Here is a 22,521-nt window from a genome sequence, read left to right as displayed (position 1 = left end):
ATATATTAGCATATCAACTCTAAGTCACTGTATACTGCTTTGTGACCTTCTTTCTGAAACAGGAAACTGTTTTTAGAAAAGTTCTCTTGAAATATAAGCTATGATGGATTACTATGGTCATACCAACACTCAAATTCATCAATTTGTAGGATGGTTTTCATGTTCAACTGTTCATATTTTATACCTAACAATAAAAATGAAAGTATATTAAAAAAATCCCCTTCAGAATCTTCTGTAGCTTTTTACTGTTGAACAAATCCAAGAATTTATAGCAGAGTATGGCAAGACAGCCTACAAAACATTATTTTTTCTTTACACATTAGCAAGTATTGAGTACAAAGAATCACCTACCAGAATTATTGTATTTCACTATTGATAATTTTCCTAACTGGGCAAAGAAATCTCTATCAGTCTTGATGAAAAGTATATAATCATTATTCTGAACTGCTTCTATAATAATTTTAAACTACCTGTTTTTCTTTGCCATTGCCTGTTTTAATTAAAGCCTGTTGTTGCTGTTTGTTTCCACACTCTGCTCCAGAGCTTCATTTCTAGGCAGGGAACATCACAATCACAAAAACTTCAAGAGACTGTTGAATTTCTAAGTTTCCCCTTTTGCAGGACAAATCAATAGGTATAAAGTAAAGTAGGCAGAGTCTCAGTTCCAGGCCACATAGACTACCCCTATTACTCATTGACCAAATTAGAGGAAATCATTACAGGGCAAAAAGACATATTCATTTTCTTTGTACTTCTGAGAGGAACACTATGATAAACAACTTACTGACTCTTCTCCTATATTTAGTTTGGATTATGCAATGGGAGCTTTGCAGAACACTGGCAAAAAACAAACCAAACCAAAAAAACACACACAAGTCCAAATGAGCTCAAACCCTCATCTTGACTGTGCTCTTGCAAAGGCTGGATAGATATCTGAGTGATGACTGTACTTTTACCCATTCTTTCTACAGTTTTTAGACACATCTCAAGTGAATCAGCCTCTCCTTCTGCTAACCAAGACGCCTCCAGTAAAAAGGGATCCCACAGATTACCAAAATACCAGCAGAAGATGGCAAAAGACAAAGGCATTCACAGGGAGGAGCTGACAGGCAAATCAAGGCTCAGAGCTAAGTCACTGTGCCTGACCCTACTGGAACTCTAGCTAGGCTTTCTGTAGGATAACCAAGCACAGGAGCTCTCTGCTCTTCCCTCCAGCCAGGCTCACACATCTAAAGTCTGTCTCTGAAGATCTATCTTCATTCTGGTTATGAAGTTCTCCAAGCAACACAGTAAGAACACAACTTGGTTGGTATGAAAACATAATTAAAAATGTGAAAATGTAAAAAATCTTTTGATAATAACTTATGGATTGATTAGCTGAGTTTTACTGGATGATTGGTTTTGTTGAGTTTGTGATCTGGGGTTTTTTTGCTCTTTGCTTTTAGAGCAATGGGCTGATACTGCTAAAAAGTAATTTTATTGTTGTTATTGTAAAGTAGAATTTAAAATTACAGTGGATTTTAGCATGCAAGATTGGCCCAGCATCAAACTTCACTTATATGACTATCAATATGGAACAAATCTGATGTAACAAATTAGCCCAGTTACACTAATGAATACTAGATCTCACACTTCACAACTGAAATGTTATTAGGTATGCTACATTATACTTGCTCCCAGCAGCACTGCCAAATTTTTAAAAGAAAAATCTTAAAATTTTAAATTAAATCCAAGTAAGTATATTATACAAGTATTAAATACAATCACTTTTTTCCAACTTCTCATACGACGCTTTTATTGTTGTAGTCTCAGGTATGTTTCTGTTGGCAAGAAACACCAACACATTTGAAAAGCTTTGCATTAAATTGCCTTTCTATGCCATTCTGCATTCTTGGCCTAAACAGAATAATTTTTTTCCCCTTAACTACTCTAAACCACATGGAAAGAGAGAAATCGAATAAAATATGATTTCCCATATGAATTATCGCATTTCTTGTGATTAAATTTCAGGCAGTTATAATGTTATCTGCTTCTTTTGACAAGTACAATTATTGTTGGCATATGCACCCAAATTGTATTTCACTTTCTGAAAAAAGAGATCATTACAACCGGGAAAGTCGCTAGTAAAAGGAAGGCATAGGAAAAAGTATTTTATAAATATTGACTTACCCTTAGTACCTGTCAGCAAAAATGCAAATGGTCACAAATCACAGCTGTAAAGGAAATACAATAAAACCCAGGAACAGTATTATACACTGGCAAGAGTAAAGTGATTTCCAGATTCCCATTTGCCTAAACTGAAAACAGTCTAAACAAAACAAAGATGTTTTGTTTCATAATGTAGATACACTCACACATATATATATATATGTATGTATGTATATTCTGTATCATTATAGAGTACAATATTTTATATCAATGTTGGTTTTGCAAGGTAGTTCAAAAGCAGCTTATGGTTCATAGTTGTCCTGCTCTGTTCCTTGCCTGGTACATCTGACCATAGACATGAGGTTTTTAAATCACCCGTGACCTAAGGATGCAGCCTGATTTCTGATCTGAGCCCTTCTGCTGCTGTTCATTGTCAAGAAGCAAAAACTTTACAGGGATGAGACTGCAGCTACATAGCAAGTGGATCCTTCCCTCTTGGAGAAATGGTGTTCCCAGACCTCCAGAGAACCCCCATACCAGATATCATGTTTCTTGATGCCTTAGAAATGAACTTACTGTTCCAGCAATAAGATTGGGAAGATGGAAAAAAAATTCTGAGGCCACGAGGGAAATAATTCTTTCTAAAATCAGGATTTAAGTTTATTTACAAGTACAGTACCAGTATGGTCACCTATAAAAGACATTTTGGGGAGAGAGGGGTGTGGTGCAGGGTAGTGAGAGTATGAATATGCATTCACTACTGCATTCCCTCTCCACACAGCAAATTAACTCCTTGAAGTTTATTGCTATCACTGTGTGTCGCTATCTGCAGTGGCTTAGTACAGTTGATATTAATGTTCTCAACTCTCAGCTCCAAGCCTGCAACCAGGATAACTAGGAATGTCTCCTGACTCCTCAGGTGAGACCTGAGGTCTGCTGAGATCTGTTAAAGTTTAGCACTTCACTAGGATCAGAACTCTTCTGCCCCCATTGAGCCTCTACTTGAAACATCTTGCACTCGTGTAGCTGATTAGCCAAAGCAAGCTAAAGGAAGATACATCCTGCACAATGGCTTTTCCAAGTATATACACTGGCAATTTCTGTAGAAATCTCTGAATTAATTTATGATTCAAGTCTCAAGCTGGCTCAATGTTTGTGAGTCTTTTTTTTTTTTTTTTAAATCCTACACAGATACAGAATGAAGTAGCTCATAGACATGTCATGTAGAAAATACTACTTTATTCTTTTGCCTTCTGCCTTCCAGTCTTTTTTATCTTCTCCTGAACAGAGAAGCCAACTTCACATAAATTGCTGACACAAAACAATTTAAAGTTTCTTTTTCCCAGAAACTGTTTTCTGTTACAGGACATAAAAAGAAATGATTCAATTTTATATTTGTTTTATTCATAGCTGTTCCAGGCTTTTACTGACATTATCATTGCAGAAGCATGGCCATTTAAACAGACTTCAGAGATTTTATTTAGTGAAGCTAAATAGTCTGTGCTTTAGCTACAGGTATAAACCTTGATAATCAAGAGTTACACAGACAGCAAGGGCTGGCTTCCTTTTTACCTACATGAAGACATTTAGAAAACACTGATTACTTAAAGAAAAAAAAAAAAAAAAAAAAAAAAAAAAAAAAACCCCACACATGCCCTTTTTTCCACATGTTCTACTCACTCAAATATATCAAAGGCTGACTGAAGAACAAACGTTGTACAGGACAAAAAATCAAGAATGCACATTTTATCAAATGTATAGAGAAAAGCAGGGCAGGAAGAAGAGGAGTTGGAAAGGTAAAGAATGATAGATGGTAAGAAATACAGGGAAGTTAGTTTTGCTTGTTAGATGAATGATGTATACTGCTGAATGTCTGCAGAAAGGTTTCATGAGACCTGTGAAAAATGCAAGGGAGAAGAACTGCACATTTGGAACTCGGGAGACATTTCTAGGGATATTTACAAGAAGCCTCAATTTTCCCTTTAGATAAATCAGAAGGATTTCTGCCACTGGCTTTAAATAGGAGTGAGATTGATCCTTTTGGTTTCCTGAACAGGGAATGTGGAAAAAGCTGTCGACTAACTCATATGCCAAATGGGAAAAAGTAAAGCAGGTGAATTTAATATTACAGAATACTTCCATAAAGCACTGTCATTCAACATAACATCCAAGAAAGAAAAAACTACCCAAAAAATCCACTATGAAAAAAAAAGCTATTTTTTAAAATATAAGTCTCTTTTAAAAATGTAAAATAGTCTAAAAAAATAGGATCAAAATTTGCAAGAACAAGAATAGAAGATAACTGAAATTCACCCAAGGTGAAATGAAAAGAAAATAGGGCAACAAAGACCAATTTTATCAAGTATAATTGAATAATCAAGAACAAAAGAAGCAATGAGAATAGCTTTAAATATGGAATACTCTGAAAAATTGAAAGGAATTTAAAATTCCTAGGAGCAGACTGAAGAATAAGAAAGAGGTTGACTCTCCATTATAGGAGGGGAGAAAAAAGAGATATTCACACACACAGAGCAATCTCCCTGCAGAAAGATCTTTGATTATAGTATGCATATGTAGTTCTTTAAAAGTTAGAAAATTAATTGGATGTGGCTATCCCACCTTTAAGCAGGATTTCTATCGTGAGTCTGGATTAAGTGTCTGTGTAACTACCTTCTACACTTTGTCTTTGTTCCATATAAAACACAGTTCTGTCTCTTGCTGTGCTCATTTACCAGCATTAAAATATTTTAAGTTTGAGATAGTCTCAAATTTTAATTTGAGATGTGTTGGACCACATGCCACATGAAGCCTGATTCAATTACTAATTGGTCCATTCTGTGTCTGAAAAAAAAATTACACTAGAAGGTTCCATGAAGAAATATTTGTTCAGCTTGACTATGAAAGTTGTTCTCTTTTTATTTTTCCCATTATATTTAAAATATAAACATTAAAGCAGTAATTCTTCCACTGTATACTCCCTTATGTACCTCTACTCCCCCAGAAATAAAATCTCCTTAGTTCCCTGAAGCATAAAGCCAGAGCTGTGTGTCACATTATTGTACTTAACTTATTTCAAAATTGCTTATTCCTCTTGCTTTGGCACTCAATTCAAAATAAATGAGGGATTTAATGTTGCTCCTGAATGTTGATGTAGGTTATAATAGTAGCAAGCAGCAACACATTTTGGCAGTTCTATGGAAATCCTCCAAAGGTTGCATTTAATACTTCCTGGGTATTTATTTAAGCAAAATAACTAAATATCAGCCATGTGTTTCCATTTATTAACAGTCCCTCAGGAGTACAGGCAATCAATGTCTTGACTTAGTGACTTCTCCAATTTGTTTTTAAAAGTGTTTGGTTTGGGGATGTTTTTCTTAATTTCTATCTATTGTTATGTATTTATTCTAGCAAGGGCACAGTTTAAAGAGAAGAGACACGAGACTTACATTTTTCAAAATTCCCTGTTTGGTCCATAGTCTCAAGCACAGCCTTTAAGAGTTTCACTATCATCAGAAATAAAATTCAGTCCTAAGTAGGATGGTGCATAATGCCAGTTTTCCAAAATGGGTTTTATGCTGTAATTTCTTATATTAAAAAATTAGATATCTAAAGATTTATTTTATGGAGCTCCCTTGGGATAAAGACAGAGATCTTGAACTTGCTTTCACTTTCTGACCTAAGTCTGAAGAATCTGAGGGATGAGATGGGTCAAGGATGTTTACAAAATGCTGTTTTGCTGATGAGATATGCTTTATGAGTATGCAGAGACTCATGGTTCCCAAATGCTGAAAATTTTCACTATCAAATCAGAAGGTTTGCACAACAAAAGCTCCTGTTCAGAAACGGCAAGAAGTACATATATAAGTGATAAATGCCTCCTTGCACATCCTCCCTATCACACAGCTCAAAGTTCATAAGGCAAACAATTAATAGAAAATTAAACTTCAGTGCAGCACAGAATGAGGTGTAAAACGTGTGGTTAATATAATAACTGAAAGCCTTTGTACTTTTCCTTTGTTTTTCTTAGCTAGAAATTTTGGATTTCTTCATGGTAAACAATTCTTGTCAATTCATAAATAATTATATACATAAAAACCTGAAATCATTAATAGTTTCAACTAATATGATATCTCTGATACTGTAGCAGAAAAATAAGATCACCTATCACACCTACTGAACCTGTCACTGCTCAGCAAGAAACATAAAAGAATTCCTTGTAACAATAATGTGCCACTATTTTCATTAAAAATGTGGTAATCCTCTTGAAAAGAATAGTTGCTAAGAATCCAGGAAAAGCTGACCCTGCTGGAATTCAGCCCTGAATTTGTTGTCAAATTATTTGTGCAGGAAACTTCTTTGTGTTGCAAGCCTGAGGCAAATGAAGATAATATAATCCATTGCAGGTACCCAAGACAAGATCTGCAGGGGTTGGAGCTATGCATGACATTAACTATTCCATCAAGATTTAGTATCTGTTATTAATAAAAAAAAATATTAATTCATCACAGATTCCTATTGCTTTCTGTACTATAAAAGTTAGCTATCGTCCTGTCTTGGTGAGATGACCAGCCAGCCCTAAAGATAAAAGTACTAAAAATGCAAATGTGGAATTGGGAAACCGAGATAAAGGAATGGCAGATTTATTAAGCAATTACTATATATTTTCTGCCTTTAGATGAAGAAAGAGAATTGATGGACTGCTGCACACCATATTGAATGGTATAATACAGCTAGCAATTGTAGTGCACAGATAGTAATGGAAATGGGTCTGAAAAGATTAGTCATGTATTAAAATAGACAAAGTACTCTGTCTAGTGATAACAAAGTACTCTGTCTAGTGATACATCGCTAAGAGACTGGAAGGAAATGAAGATGGAAATGAAGAAAGTTTTTTTGTCACACTAATCAAAAGCCTGAAAAATATTAGAACATTGCAACTACTCAGAAAATAGCCACAGAAGAGACTCTGGTGGCTTTATCCAGTCTGAAACAAAACTATCATGACATCCTCTTAATTCACAGCCAGGAAGAAGAAAATCTTTCTGGAGAATGAGCCTTCTAGCACTGCCTGAATACCACAAGAGATGTGCACTTCTAATCTCCCTGACAGCAGAGGGCAAAAACTAGAAGCCTCCTGTGCTGCCATGGTATAAGCTTAACTTACCCTGGTGCTCCAGAAGGTTTTGGTGCACCCACTGATCTGTAGATTATGGCAACAGAACTTCTGACTTCTGGAAGTCCAATGACTACAGGACAGATATGTACAAACCATAGTCTGGCTTGAAGAAAAAGCAGAGCAAAAAAATCTTGGTGGCTAGATTTTCTTGCCTTGTACCTTGAGTATTGATTTCTCCACATTATTACTTTGGCAGGGAAGGAAATGGAGATTTGAGGCATTTAACAATACAAGCTCATATCTCAAATGTTAAGATTTTGTTTGTATAAAATATAATGCACTCTCCCATAAATGACAGAAGATACAGTTTTAAGAAAGTGTTCTCAGAAGGATAATGTCATATTTACAGTACAAAAACAGGTTCAGTGTAATTACAAAGTAGCTGAGCACTACTGAAGGAGGATGAACAATTATAGATATCCTAATATCAGATCTAGTATAAAGGATATATTCCACAGTGAATGAAAAACATGCTCTGACAGAGACCAAAGATAAATTAAAGAGCTAAATCTCATAAGTGACTTGCAGGATTTTTTTTTTTGGATCTTACCATTACAGCAGGCTTGTGGAAATATTTCATACTTTAATTTTTCAGAAGCATCTGATAAGAGCATACCCTAAATATCACCTAACAAAACATAATGAAGGAGGCATAACAAAAGATCCCAGCACTACCTTGTGGGGTGAGAGCAGAGCTGAAGCAGACAGAAGCTGGTAACTGGGCTGCAGGCCATGGTTGCACATCTCCTCATGAGGAAGCAGAGGAGTTCTGCTGATCTCCTGTGAGTGGGAATTCCAGGCACTTTGTATGTGAGCCAAAGGACTTTTGCAATAAACAGTAAAGTTTTTGCTCCCAGACAGGGAGGTGAAGCTGATACAAAATTAAGGGGAAGGGAGATGCAAGATACCCCACAAGTAAGAATGAGGGCTTTTACTTCCCCTCTGATATTAAGCAGTAAGTGAGTTGTTATTCAGTCCTCATCTGATCCCTGCTGTTTGCCAGGAATGTGCACTGGTGTTTGATGAGTTGTCAGAATCCTGAACACAGCTGCACCAGAATTGCCAAAGGTGAGTTTATATATATATATGTAAAAATAAATGTATTGGAATGAAAACAAAACCAAACAAAGTATAACAAATAAACCCAACCACTGAACACAAAACCAAAACACAGCTTGATGCTTGTGCTATAATTATTTTAAAAGTATGGTATTTTCAATTAAAATTATTGTCAAGGTAGGGAAATTGGTATTTTAAAATGCCAATTGGAAAGGGCTACCATTTTGCATCCATTTACAGAAATTGATTTGTTGTAGCCTGTTAAAAAGTGGGGGCAACTTCTTGAAAAGAGATGGGATCATATAAGATTCATACGGAGAGAAAAAATTGTAAAATGGCATTGCCAGAGTAAGCAACAGAGCAAACACATTTTTGTAAGAAGAGGATGAGAATATGGAATAAATGAGGCAAGTGGTATCAGCATTCCCTGTGACTGCTTTTTCCTAGAAACCACACTGAATAAAGTCAAGCTTTTCAAACCAAGAACCATGCACAAAAGCATAAAAGTAAAATCTTCCAAGACCTCATTTTGCACTAGTTTTCTCCACATGGCTTTAAATGAAAAGGGGAACCTGTTTTCTACCAGCTATTACATGGTTTCAGGGATTTGGAACATGTGTAGTAAATAAAGACAAGGGTTTTCCCAGAGGCAGAAGCTGCTCTTGATAACAAGGACACAAACAGCACAATGCCACACTGGATGCTACTGCTCCATCTGACAGGATCTGTGTGCACAGCACAGCACAGCACTGTGCTTGGCTCCACTGAGGATAAACAGAGCAGACAAAGTGGGAGTGCCATACTAATACAGATCTGCTGAACTCTGCATGTAAGCAAAGAGGTATAAATGTGCAGCAACACACTAATGTGAACTGTGATAGAATCACAGAACCATAGGGTTATTTAGGTTGAAAAGTATCTATCTCTAAGATCATTTAGTCTGACCATCAACCCAGTACTCCCGAGGCCACCACAGAACCATGCCTCTAAATGCCATATATATACATATCTCTTAAATATCTCCAGAGATGGTGACTCTACCACTTGGCAGCCTGTTCCAATGCTTGACAACTCTTTCAGTGAAGAAATGTTTCCTAAGATCAAATCTGAACCTCCTCCTGCACATCTTGAAGCCCTTTTCTCTTGTCCTGTCACTTAGCTGTGAGAAGAGACTAACCCCTCTGCAACATTCCTTCCTTTCAGGCAGTTGTAGAGAGCAACAAGATCTCTCCCAAACCTCCTTTTTTTTCCAGGCTAAACAGCCCCAGCTGTCTCAGCTGCACCTCACAGGACTTGTGCTCCAGACACTTCACCAGCTCCACTGTCCTTCTCTGGACACACTCCAGCAGCTCAATGTGTTTCCTGCAGAGAGGGGCCAGAACTGGACACAGCACTCAAGGTGTGGACAATGACAGGAGGACAATCACTGCCCTGGTCCTGCTGGCCACACTATCACTGGTTCAAGCTGACTTGATGCTTGTACAGTCACTGATATTCAGCTTCATGGCTGGATATAAATATATTTTCTACTTATATACACACATTTTGAGACTCTGGAATTTGAGTCACTGAATAGCCACAACTGTATCTAAAGCTGATCAGTACTGCGCTTTCAAGACATGAAGTTTGCAATGCAAGCTCTTCCAAAGAAAGCCAAAATCTGTTCCAATATTGATCCTACTTGATGTCCCAGGTCCTCTACCTGGGAAATGGAATTAATGGAATAATATCCCTTTTCTCAGTATCATGAAAATTAGTTCATGCATTTGAATAGGATAATGAAAATTTACAGAAAAGCATATGGGTAAAATAATTTTGGATCTCTAGGAGGGTTAGAATAACAAACAGTAGATAAATTTGAGTGCCCTATACTGAGCAATAAGATTAAAAGGTTAACTAATGGTTCCTATCTTTTAATTGCAAAGCACATTATGCACATTGAATAGGTCTAGGGACCTAGAGGGGTTAAGGGAGCAGTATGTGCCACACTGAGGTCATTGCCCCTCACATGCTCAAAACGACAATGTTAAAATGATCCTGGCAGTAACCATTTTGAGATATTTGAATTTGCAATTCTAGGAAAAATGTTAAATTCTTTAAAAAGGCTACAAGTTAGGCCATAACTAAGGCAGAGAAGCCAGTCTCCCTCCTAATACATTTTTATGATCCTCTTCCCTTTCAATTTCCCAAAGGGCAGAGATTTCCCCTTGAATCCAAAATATGTAAATAAACCAAATGCAACATTATTACCTACCAAAGACCTAAAAATATGTATCACAGAGCCAGCACAGTAACAGACGTATGGCTGACAGGAAAGAAAAATGAAGCTTATTTCAGGATAAAATAGATGTCCGGATTATGTTATTTCAGGGTCTCTTCTTTCCCCTTGTCTCCATTCAATCTCAATGAAAAAAAAAAAAAATCTATGACTATTCAAGGTGATAACAACATAACCTAAATATACTGCTTTCTGTCCCTCACACCACTGCTGTTGGGCTCCCACATGTAATCAAAACCATGAAGAAAAAGGTTCTGTTTTATATCAGACCTAGATTCCACATGGACAAACCCTGAGATGGTTTTACCACAATTGCCTGGAAATGTAGGCATGTTAATGAAACCAGAATTTGTATCTGCTTGGCAACAGATTAAAGAGAAAAATAATTGCTATCGAACTTTAAGTCCAATAGGTTCTTATTGTGAACAGATAACCAACAATTACACATGACAATGAGTTTATGGCCATCACTCAATTACAGTGTCAAGATACCCACACCCACTAACAGATGCCACTACTTTTACAATCATTTAATCACAAGAAAATTATTATCTCATCACCCATCAGTATCAATTGTGCATGGTGTCAAATCAGTTTGAAGAAATAATCAGTTCCCCAGGTTGAGTATTTTAGCACACACATACATAGTTTTCATTTGTACATAAGCCATGCAAAACAATAAATGTACGGGTGCAGAAGTGCAGTGCACAAAATCCAGAAATAATTGAGCAGCTTTATACACTCAGATCTTTTCATTATCCTCCTGGCAGCCTATCACAGAAAACATGTTTTATCCTCATTATTTCACAGAAATTTAAAAGAAGAAAAAAATGCAAGCATTATTTTCATTCAGTTTTGCAGGGAAAGTGTCTGTATTACTTATTATACATTATTTCAGGATATAAAATCTTCATAGGTTTGTGTGTGCACTGAGAGAACACAGGAAAAAAAAAGGAAAAAACAACAACAACCAAAAAAAAAAAAACAGGTTTCCATGCCTAGCCCATGTTTCAGGCCTAGTTATGGGGCACCCCTAGAGCAGAAGTGCCAGAAAAGTCCTCCAAAGGACTAAAGTATCTCTTGCCCTAATTTCTCAATCTTTGCAAATCTTAGGCATGAGTCAGATGGTCAGACTGGCCAGCTGCATGGCTACACCAAACAAGAGGCTATGCAAATGCCAGATCAGATAAAGTAGGGGAAGGTGACTGCTAAATGGGACTTTTTTACATAAGTATGGGCTTGAAGTCTCTTTAAATTCCTTTTTAAAGTTCAATGTCTTTCTGTATGACTCAGTAAGACTTGTAGACGCCTGTGTATTATTGAAAGTCAATGAGAAGGAAGTCCTGAGTCACCAAAGTACTTTTTTCTTTATTGTTATTTCCATTAGACAGTGTGATGTAATTATTTAAGTCAAATACTACAGCAAGATTTTTACAGCAGAGAGATACAAGAATTTCATATTGAAATTAGGTGAGTAAAAACACAATATTACATGAGTTCTTTAATCTTAATAAAAAGAGAAGTTAAATAGTCTTCTGGATTGTTACAACTATTCAAGATAAATGAAAATAATAAATTCAATTATTCGTCTGCAATGTCACTTCAGAAGTGACTTTAAAATTATTTTTCCTACACATCTTTTGTTCATTATTATTTGGCTGTGCTTAGGAAAAAAGGATTTGTAAACCACAATTGTTCTTTGAAGTACATCCAAGCTAATTACACAAAAAAACCCCAGAATAAACCCAATAGAAAACCAACATAATTCAAGCAATTTTTAGCACATACACATACTCATTTTTTGCTTATAGAACTTCCCAATTTGTGTTCTGAGATTGTGCTATTATGAAATAGCAGTCCTTTTCTCCTACAGACTTAATCTTAAAAGGTGTGCAAGTATCACTGGCACACACTTTGGAATGCAAACCAAGTTCTGCACGTAGCAACTGACAGCTCACAGAGCGACTCCTGTTCTGTGATCTCCACTGACTGGAGATTCCACTGCAGTACTACAGGCCTGGTATTGCTACCTGCAGGAGTGCAGACCAAGAAGTTCAGACACACTACATTTCCATTTTTTTTTCTTTCTTACTGAAGTTTGTTACTGGAGAAGAACCTCAGCTTTGAATCGTGAACTCTGAAACAAATGGGAAAAGTAAAACAGACCTTGTGGGAAGTATCAAACATTTTCTTGTTTGGTAGCCAACACTACAACTTCTGGAACTAAAGGAGAACTTTCAGATCCTAATCCAGAAATTGAGTCTACAACAGATGGAAAACTTCTCTCTGCAATCACCTGAGAGTCAGCAAGCAAGAAGTTCAGCCACAGATCCAGGAAGCACAAGAGATCCAGAACAGTGATTTTTTTAGCATGGTGCAGAAACAGAATTTGGTCTGCTCACAAATATTTAGTAAACATGAAAGAGTGCATGGGCAAGGACAATAGGAAAGGGAGAAAGACAAAGAGGCCAAGTTACTGACCCAATTAAATATCTCAATCTGTCTCTGTTACCAGCCAGTGCATGTACAGTTTACCATTTATCTTCCATTCTGCATAGAAATCAAATATTCTGCTTTTCTACTACTTTATGGGTTGCTTCACAACCCATAAACTCAGTTGCATCAGAACACATGAGCCAGCTGTGCCCAGGTGGCAAACAAGGCTGATAGCATCCTGGCCTATATCAGCAATGGGGCCAATAGCAGGACCAGGACAGGGATTTCCCCCCCCACTTTTTTTCACCTGGCACTAGTGAGGCTGCACCTCAAATACTGTGGCCAGTTCTGGGCCCCTCAGCACAGGAAACACATTGAACTGCTGGAGTGACAAAGGAGCTGGTGAAGGCTCTGGAGCACAAGTCCTGTGAGGAGCAGCTGAGGGAGCTGGGGATGTTTAGCCTGGGAAAAAAAGAGGCTCTGGGAGACCTCATTGCTCTCTACAACTGCCTGAAAGAAAGGTGTAGCCAGGTAGGGCTTGGCTTCTTCTCCCACTTAAGAAGTGAGTCAAGGAGAAGAGCAAAGGGCCTCTACCCAGGGAGGTTTAGATCAGATATTAGGAAAGAGTTTGTTCACTGAAAGGGTAATCAAATATTAGAACAGGCTGCCACATGGTATAGTCACCAATCCTGTTGGTGTTTAAAAGACATACAGACAAGGCACTTAGGGCCATGGGTTGGGGTGGGTGTGGCAGTGCTGGGTAGTGGCTGGACTTGATATTCTTAGAGGTCTTTTCCAACTTAAGTGATTCTATGATTCTATCCTCCATTAGTGCACGAAATGTGTCCTAAGGCTTAGTTCATTCAAATTGGAGACTCCTGCCAGGTGATCACAGAAATGGCCTGGCAGATCCTCTACCCCCAAAGGTGCTAGATGGCAATAGGGAAAGTTTCCATTTCTTCAACTTCTTCATTTCTTCAAGAAAAATCCACTCAAACTTGAAAATAAGGATGCAATTTCACTTTCCAGTTGCTGGACACAATTTAAGTGCATATCTATCACTGATAAAAAAATTAAGAAGTGCCAGTAGGTCATTATGTTTATTCTGTTTATAATTGCTTAGCTTTAGTTTTAATTTTTCAGCTTTTGTTTTATGTATTCTGTGGAAGATCCTTGTTTGTGTCTGGATTGGTTTTTTTTGCCCCTACTGTATTTGTTACATAATCTACATTCTTCAGTAACATGAATAGCCTGAAAACAGAAAACAAAGCCCTTTGAAACAGAACACCTTCAGTACTTCCCTGTGTGCCATAGTTAAACATTCAAATCCATAGAATAGCACATCCAGTTAAGCATCTAATTATGCTGATCAATGCCCTTGTCCATTTAAATACCTGAATGAGGCCAGTTTCTCTTTCTGTAGTCTCTTATTCAGGTACACACTGGTTTTTAAAAAATAACTTTGATAAGCATGAGCTCGATGAGATATTTTTTTCCACTTCCCTATTTTCTTAAGTACCTCCATTATTATTGCTGCTTTCCCAAGTATCAGTTACTGATATACAGAGAATAAAATGCAGAATAATTGAGTGTTTTCAGTTAAGTGCAAATATGCAGTTCCAGATATGCTCTAAAAATTGTATTTCTAAGTAACATGCAGTATGTTTATAAATGACTGGCCTGATAAAATTATTTTGCTGGCACACATTTAGCTCTGATTTCAGTCATTTCTAGCAGGCTCTTGGGAAGAAACAGATGACTAACATAACAAATTCCAAAGTGCATAGACGTATAGAAACCAGGAAGAAAGCAAAACCACCAATATTGCATTTTAATTTTGCAAAAGGATAGAAAATTACAGCAAGAAAACTTTTACTCTGATGAGATTCTGTATTTATGTGGAGGGCTTTGGGATTTTTTTTATCCGAATCTAGACAATTCTTCAAGAAGTGTTATTTGTTGAATATAAAGCTCAAAGCAGCATTCTGTTTTATTCATTTGAAAGAATAAAAATCTGCTAATCATCATTATTTCTAAACATTTAGATATCCTGAAGTGAGTCATCTTACATATGAGGGATAACACTCTGTTATATGAATTTGCACACATCTCAATTACTGCCTTTACTGAAATTTCAACACTTGCAGAAGGCATCCATTCTGTCTTGGATCTAAAAATTAATCCTGAGGAGAAATCTATGTCATTAAATTCTGACAAGAAACATGTATACTTATACTAAATAGAAGCCACATATTCATGTTGGATCCTAATCCTATGGAACACCATCCATCTATGGTAGTTGGGTGATTTGCAGCAGGCCAATGATGAGAAGAAGTGCTAGTCATTCACTTAAAAGGAAATAGCTCAACACAGCCTTCTCCTGCAACACATTAAATACCATAGCCAGAAGTGGCAGGGTGCTAATTACTCTAGTGATGTGATCCATTTTCTAAATAGTGAGAACATCAATAATTCAGTGGAAGTGGCTGTTAAAAAATTTAATGTCTGACAATCCGAGCCTGGCAAATAGAAAGATAATCTTTTGTGTGTACTAGTTGGCATTCAGAGGCTTTCTTTTCATTAGAAAATATAAATGCATTGTTCCTGCTTGAGGCAGCCTAGATTATGAAAGATGACAGATGTATAATGTGTCTACTTTTGATTGTTTCAGGTAGGAAGGCAGAACCCAGCAGACAAAAATGCAGATGTTACATATTTAATGAAAATTAGGTTTACAAATATGTTTAATAAAGGCTGGATGGTTTCTGCTAATAGTAGCAACCAAATTACATGGAAGTGAGTATGGCTACATAAACATAAAGATATTAATTAATCAGGTGGCTCTGCTGGCTGAATATCGTACTTCCAGTTAAGAAAAATCCCCTGCTTATTCACAAGAGCTTCGTTTAGCTGTTGACATCAACATCTCAGAGACAGAGCACTAACAACTACAAAGTCAAAGCATATTGAAGAAATGGACTGACAAGACATTCTTTGCTTACATAAATTTCTAGCTTTTATATTTCTGCAACAATGTAGACAAAAATAAGTGATTAAAGCCTTCCTGTTTAACTGTGTCAGAATGTAATTTGTAGGTATATATGGTTTGAATAGAAAAGGTTAGAAAGGCATTACCGAGTTTGACCAAAAATTAGAACATAGGCTCCTGCATAAACTACAGCTCTGAAGAAAAGAGTTACTGATCAGCTACTTCAAGGTAATTTTAGGCACTTAACTCCCATTCTGGAAAGTCCAGTCTCTCAAAATCAGTGACAATTAGGTGGTCAAAATAGAATTAGGTTCTCAAATAGCTTTGTGGATATGGGCCTATGTCCCAGACCTAAACAGGTTAAATGCTTCAATTAGAATTTAAGTGGATGATAATATAATAGTCCTACTACAAGAAAATGGATTTAGCAATGCTATTTTTCTCCTTTAGCTGTTCAAACAGAATTTTAATGAAGGTCTTATAAAACAATCTCAGTATAGACAAACTGCTTAAACACCCAAATCCTTGAATCATCAATATTTCAGCCCTCTTGATTTTACTCACCATAGACCAACAGACAGAGCTTTATATTGTTTTCAAAGTCCCAAATGTAATCCTTCATTAAAATTTAGATTGATCCCTAAAGAAGATACTTCACACATTCTTGCTTCTGATAACTGATAATTGAATTTTATTAGTTTTATGATTAAGGTAGAAGCTGAGAGCATGCTTCAATTATTTGCCACATAATGTGATGCACTTGAAATTTTTACTTTCTAAAATTCCTCTGACATTAGCTGCAGCACTTCATTTCTGGCAACTCAGAGTAACACATTTCATCTTAAAATCTTCTCACAAGCACAAGCTACCCATAAGCAAAGAGTGTCTCTGGTCTGGAGACTAGATTAACCAATACCTACAGATAGTAGTGACCTTAAATTATTTCACTTCAGGCTCTTGAAATGAAACTTTTATTTACCTACCCAGACCACTTCCAGGGTAACTCAAGCTGAAATTCAAATATCATACAAATAGTCACTTCTCAAAACTTTGGAAAAAAGAGGAAGTTATTTCTTTTCTGAGAAGGGGTCCATGAAAATCCAGAAATTATCTCTCAAAACTTAGAACAGCTTATGTAAGAAGATGGGTGATCTTGTAGAATGTATTGCCTGTAGAGCCAAGATTTAAATGGGCTGCATGCATATCAGAAAAACTTTATCCCTGAACTCAGCTGAAAGAACAGTTCTCAAGGAACTGTAAACTGGTAAAAACTCGTGCCAGAAAAACTGTAGACAAGATCATTCAAACTCATCTTGGATTATGAGACAGGAAAAAACCTCAAAAAAAAACACCTTATAAAAACTCCACTAACATTAATCTACCTACAATGAGTCTAAGCAAACCATTGTCAAAATCTTACAGCATACCTGATATATTAAAAGGATCTACACTATTTTATAGAGATGATATTTTGCATGAAATCCTACCAGAAATGCCCAGCCTCTGTAATTAAAACCTGACTTTAATGCTTTATCTTCTGTCTGGATCATTTAAGGTTTATTAAATCCTGCAGTTAACAGTTAACCAACTTTGATAATTGCTTTTGTCTAAAAAAAAAGAGAAAAAAATTACCACTTTTCCAGTCACTACATAAATAAAATAATTTTTTTAGGGTAAAATAAAGAAATGTTTTCATCCCTTTAGATTTTTTATTTATTTTTATTCTCAAAAATTACAGGGATTCTCCCCACATACTGTTGTGTTCAGAATATAGTCCCTCAAGTATTAAAGATCACTTTGTGAAAGTCAAATCTATATGCTAATAGGGAAAAACTTAACCAAACTAGAAAACATCATAGATACCTTAGAGATTACTTCTCTTCACTAGGAATCAGTCCCATCTGGATGGGAAATAAACAAGAGGAAAAACCCAAACACACAACACAAAAAACAAAAAACAAAACAAAACAAAACAAAACAAAAAACAAAAAACAAACAAAAAAAAAAAACCCAAAAAAACCAAACAAACAAAAAAAAACCCAAACCACCAACAAAACAACAAAATCACAAACCAAAACAAACACCAAAAAAAAAAAAAAACCAAACCAAAAAACCACAAAAAAAATTTCAAGAAGCAAAGATAGCCATTGAGTCATGTTCTGTGACTCAGTCTCTTCTGACAGCAGAAGCAAGGATATGAAGGGAGAGATTTCCCAATAATAGTAGTAGCTCAAAGTGTAGTAACTTGAAGCTTTACTTATGGCTCATCTTGTTTTCAAGGCCAAATTGATCAATGTTCCTACTAATGTTGGAAGAAATGCATTTCTGGGGGTACAGTCTTTTCACTGAACAAAAAAATTTCTGACTGTTGCTGTGTGGAACACTGAATTTAGGCAAAATAATTATAATTTAGTGGAAAATTAGAATTAAATTTCACAATGAAGTGAATAATTTGTGGGGATTTTTCCTTTATTTTGTGTAACTATATTTTTCAAGGTCAGGTTGGATAAGGCCTTGAGCAACCTGCTGTAGTGGGAGGTGTCCCTGCCCATTGGAGAGGGAGTTGGGAGCAGGTGACCTTAAAGGTCCCTTCCAACCCATTGTGTTTTATGAATATTATGTGAAATTATGTTGATAGGTCAGCATAACGTTGCCTATGTGCAAAAATCTATATGAATTTAAATCTTTTAAATTTTTTCCCCTTGAAAAAATGATATTCTCATGTACTCAAAGCATATTGATTCACAGTTCTGAATATTAGAAATGTCAGATTCTATTCTGCACTGTGTTTTATGGAAGTCTACAGTAAACTCTGCTTCGCATTTCAACTTAATCCAGGAAATTTTTCAGAAGGCATTTGCTAGTTTACATCAGCCCATATCACCATCACTTAGTGTACTTCCAGCTGCTACCCTGGAGCTACTCTGGCACAAGTTCCTTTAGTCCATACTGCAGCCATTACTTTGCACAGCTTCCCAAAGTCTTGGTAACTTTAAATTTAATATTTAATATTTTTTTAATATTGTTCACTACCAATTTGCAGATAAAATACTGTGTGTGCCTATTCAAAATCCTATGTATTTGGTACTTTTTGAGTTATTTCATTGTGGTGTTATAACCTACTAAACATGAACACAAACTGTAACAATTTAACTTTGGAGAAATTCCTAATGCCTGATTTCCAACTATTATATCATTTGATGACTTACCTAAATAATTTTTTGGATATTTTTCCCAGCAGTTGTTAAAATATTTACCATGCAAATATCTGCCTTCTATTCCTCTGCAGGTGGTTAAAGCATTGTTTTTGCAATAACTTGAAAGGTCATCTCCATCAGGCAGCATTAAAGGAAATCATCTTTCACAGATGTTTGTGTCCAAAGCAGACTACAGAGAAGTCATCAGAATGTTACTGTGATTTTTTTACCTTTGGGGAAAGTTTATTATTGAGCTGTCATCATTAAAAATTCAAAGCAGTGCATTGGCAAAGCAAGATGAAATGAGATTCTCCTACTACCCACATTTATGGCAAAACAACTGGGGAAAGACATTTAAAAAAAAAGAAAAGTGAAGAGAGAATAGGTTGCCCTTAGAAACAGTAACTTTAGGCACTCTAAAAGCTACAAAATTTGACTTAAAAATCCACAGATTTACAGTGATTTTTTTTTTTTCAGAAACTTTACCCAACATAGGTAATTATAAGAAACAGCAAAGAGGCAGAGATTTGAACAGCATAATGATTTGAAGCAGCACTTGAGATTTGGACTTAACCAAGCCCTTTTGGGTTTTTTTAACCTTAAAAGCAAGAGCTCTGTATTGTGCAGCATTAAGCCAGGAACAATTTTTTTTTGCACTGGTGTTTCTCTTTGATGTGGTATCAAGTGATACATTTGGTATGACCAAACCCTTTATTTTGGCACTTTTAGTCCTATAGGAAGAGGATAAGGACCTCAAATTACTTCATTGATTTGAAACTGAGACCATGTTCTGGAGATACACAGGATATAACCTGCCACATCTCTCCTTCTGCCAATATCCACAGCTGCTCAAAGAAACTGAGAGGTGGGAGAGAAAGGCAGCTCAGAACTGCTCTTCCATCATTGCCACATTGCCAAAAGGGACACTACAGTCCTGGGCAAGAGCTCAGTGTAAATTCTCTTTTTCCCCTCTTCTTTTTCACTCAAAACTAAATTTATGGTTGATTTCCTACATCCTACAAAATTTTACCAGGAAGCTGCCAGTAAAAGAAGCTAGAAAGAGGAATGTACCTGAAATGTTACCCTTTCCAACTTTAGGAATTGGTTTATAGAATGTAGAAGGAGCCCCTCTGTATGAACAGACTTGTCAGCACACATCTTTTTAATTAGAGAAAAAATTCAGAAAAACAAAATAAAATAGAAAGTAAGTAGTTCCATTCACCTACCTCACTATTTTGTCTTTGGTAGATAAAGAATTCACACAAAAATAAAAACCAAACAAAAAAAAAAAAAAAAAAAAAAAAACAAAAAAAAAAAACAACAGAACAAAACCAAACCAAAACCAAAAAAAAACCCCAACAGAAGCAAAAAATATGAATTGAGCCAGAGGAGCTGAAAGCTGCTGTCAGGGTCCTAAGCCCAAACTACCAGCTATCCTAGCCCAAGGCCACTCCTCCTACTGAAACCGTGACATGACACAGCAAGGAGTTTAAGGCCTGTAAATTTAAATTAGTCATCCCTATCAATCAATTAGCATTTAGCTAATATTTTCCAACCCACATCTAATTAAGTGCCTTGGGCTGAGTGTAGCTACCCGGACTCTGTCATCAAAGGACCACCAAAGGACCACACCTGCCTCTGTGGGAGTCACTCCCTGAGGGTCTCTTGCTGCATCACTAAAGTGCACAGAAGGAGCAGAGAACATTTTCTTTTTCAACTTAAACATCCTGGTCAGAATCTTAAAGTTCATAGGGATGAAACTGAGCTATAGAGTCAGTAGGCGTAGAGAAAGATAAAGGTTTTACTGGGTTGGCTAAGCCAAAACCAGAGTATGTCTCATTATTTAGAGAAATATGCCTGTATAGAAGACTGAGTAAGGTCCCTTCCTGAGGACTGTGGTCTAAGTGGACTTCCAAATTAATTTATTCAGATATATCATGAAAACTAGTGAATGACCTAATATCTATGTCTATGGCATAAGTCTTTTGTTGACTTATTTTTGTAGAGCACTTACCAGTCATGTACTGTGTATTATAAACCCCAGACATCCTAAAAAAAAATATCTGTTCTCCATGTGAACAGGAAAGGACACCACCACAATCTATATCTGTTTCAGAGTTTATAAAAAAATATTAAACATATAAAAACTTGTTGCTTAAATCTGAGGTTAGAATAAGTTCCCTAGTTGCTAAAGAAATTAAAGTATTTTACATATTCCAAGGAGAAATGTGATATTTGAAGGCTTGAGGTTATTTTTCTCTTTTCTCTCTAGACACAAAGGCTAGAGTAACTCCTAATTTAGGCAGCTCAGCCAAGTGCTTAACGTTACCTCTGCAACAATCAGCCACATAAATTTTCCTCTTTGCTTTTCAAGTTGTTATGATCTATAACCATACACATTTGCTGAGAGAACAGTGTGGTCATGCCTGACAGACTGCCCCCATGTCCAAAGTGATGCCTCTACAGAGCACAGCAATTTGTGATAATTGTGTTATTTTGCTAATGACATTTAAAAATAAATACTGATACTGAAGCCCTGACTGAAAAGTATCTGTATTTTTCTGTTCCTTCTTCTTGCCCATATTGTTGTAGCTATTGTCTGGTAATATCTTCAAATACAGAACACTGGAAAAATTAACTATTATTGTCTGTCAAGTTCTGATACAAGAAAAGCCACCCTTTAATAGAAACCTACTTTCTGACCTTGTGACTTCATATGCGAAATACGCAGAAGAGAATAACAGATAAAATCTACCTTGATAATTCCCGTTTTACAGCAAAAAATACTCCTGAGAAGTATTGCCAATTGCATGAAGCTCAAGAAACTGATTTGGAATAGTCACCTTGGATTCAGGAAGAGGAAATCCCACTTGACCAACCTGACATCCTTCTACAGTGGGGAGGCAATGCTGGTGGGTAAGAGGAGAGCTGTGGATGTTGCTTAGCACAGTTTTACTGGGGTCTGGTCCAGCTGAAGGCAAGTCCTGAGTGCTGCATCTCAGGGCTCACTAATGGGCCCAGGGCTGGAAAAGATGGAAAGCAGCTTTCCTAAGAAGGGCCTCAGTGTCCTGGGGAACAACAATAAAAGCCAGCAATACCCTTGAAGCACAAAGCATCCCCAGCTGGGTAAGATTCTTTCCTGTCAGGTGATTCTTCCTCTCTTCTTGGTAAAGTTGAGTCCACATCTCAATGCTGAGTCCAGTTGTGGGGTTCTGAGTAAAAGCAAGGCATGGACTTG

This window comes from Erithacus rubecula (genome assembly GCF_903797595.1).
Source record: "Erithacus rubecula genome assembly, chromosome: 5".
In the NCBI taxonomy this organism is placed as follows: domain Eukaryota; kingdom Metazoa; phylum Chordata; class Aves; order Passeriformes; family Muscicapidae; genus Erithacus; species Erithacus rubecula.
This window is presented reverse-complemented; position numbering follows the sequence as displayed.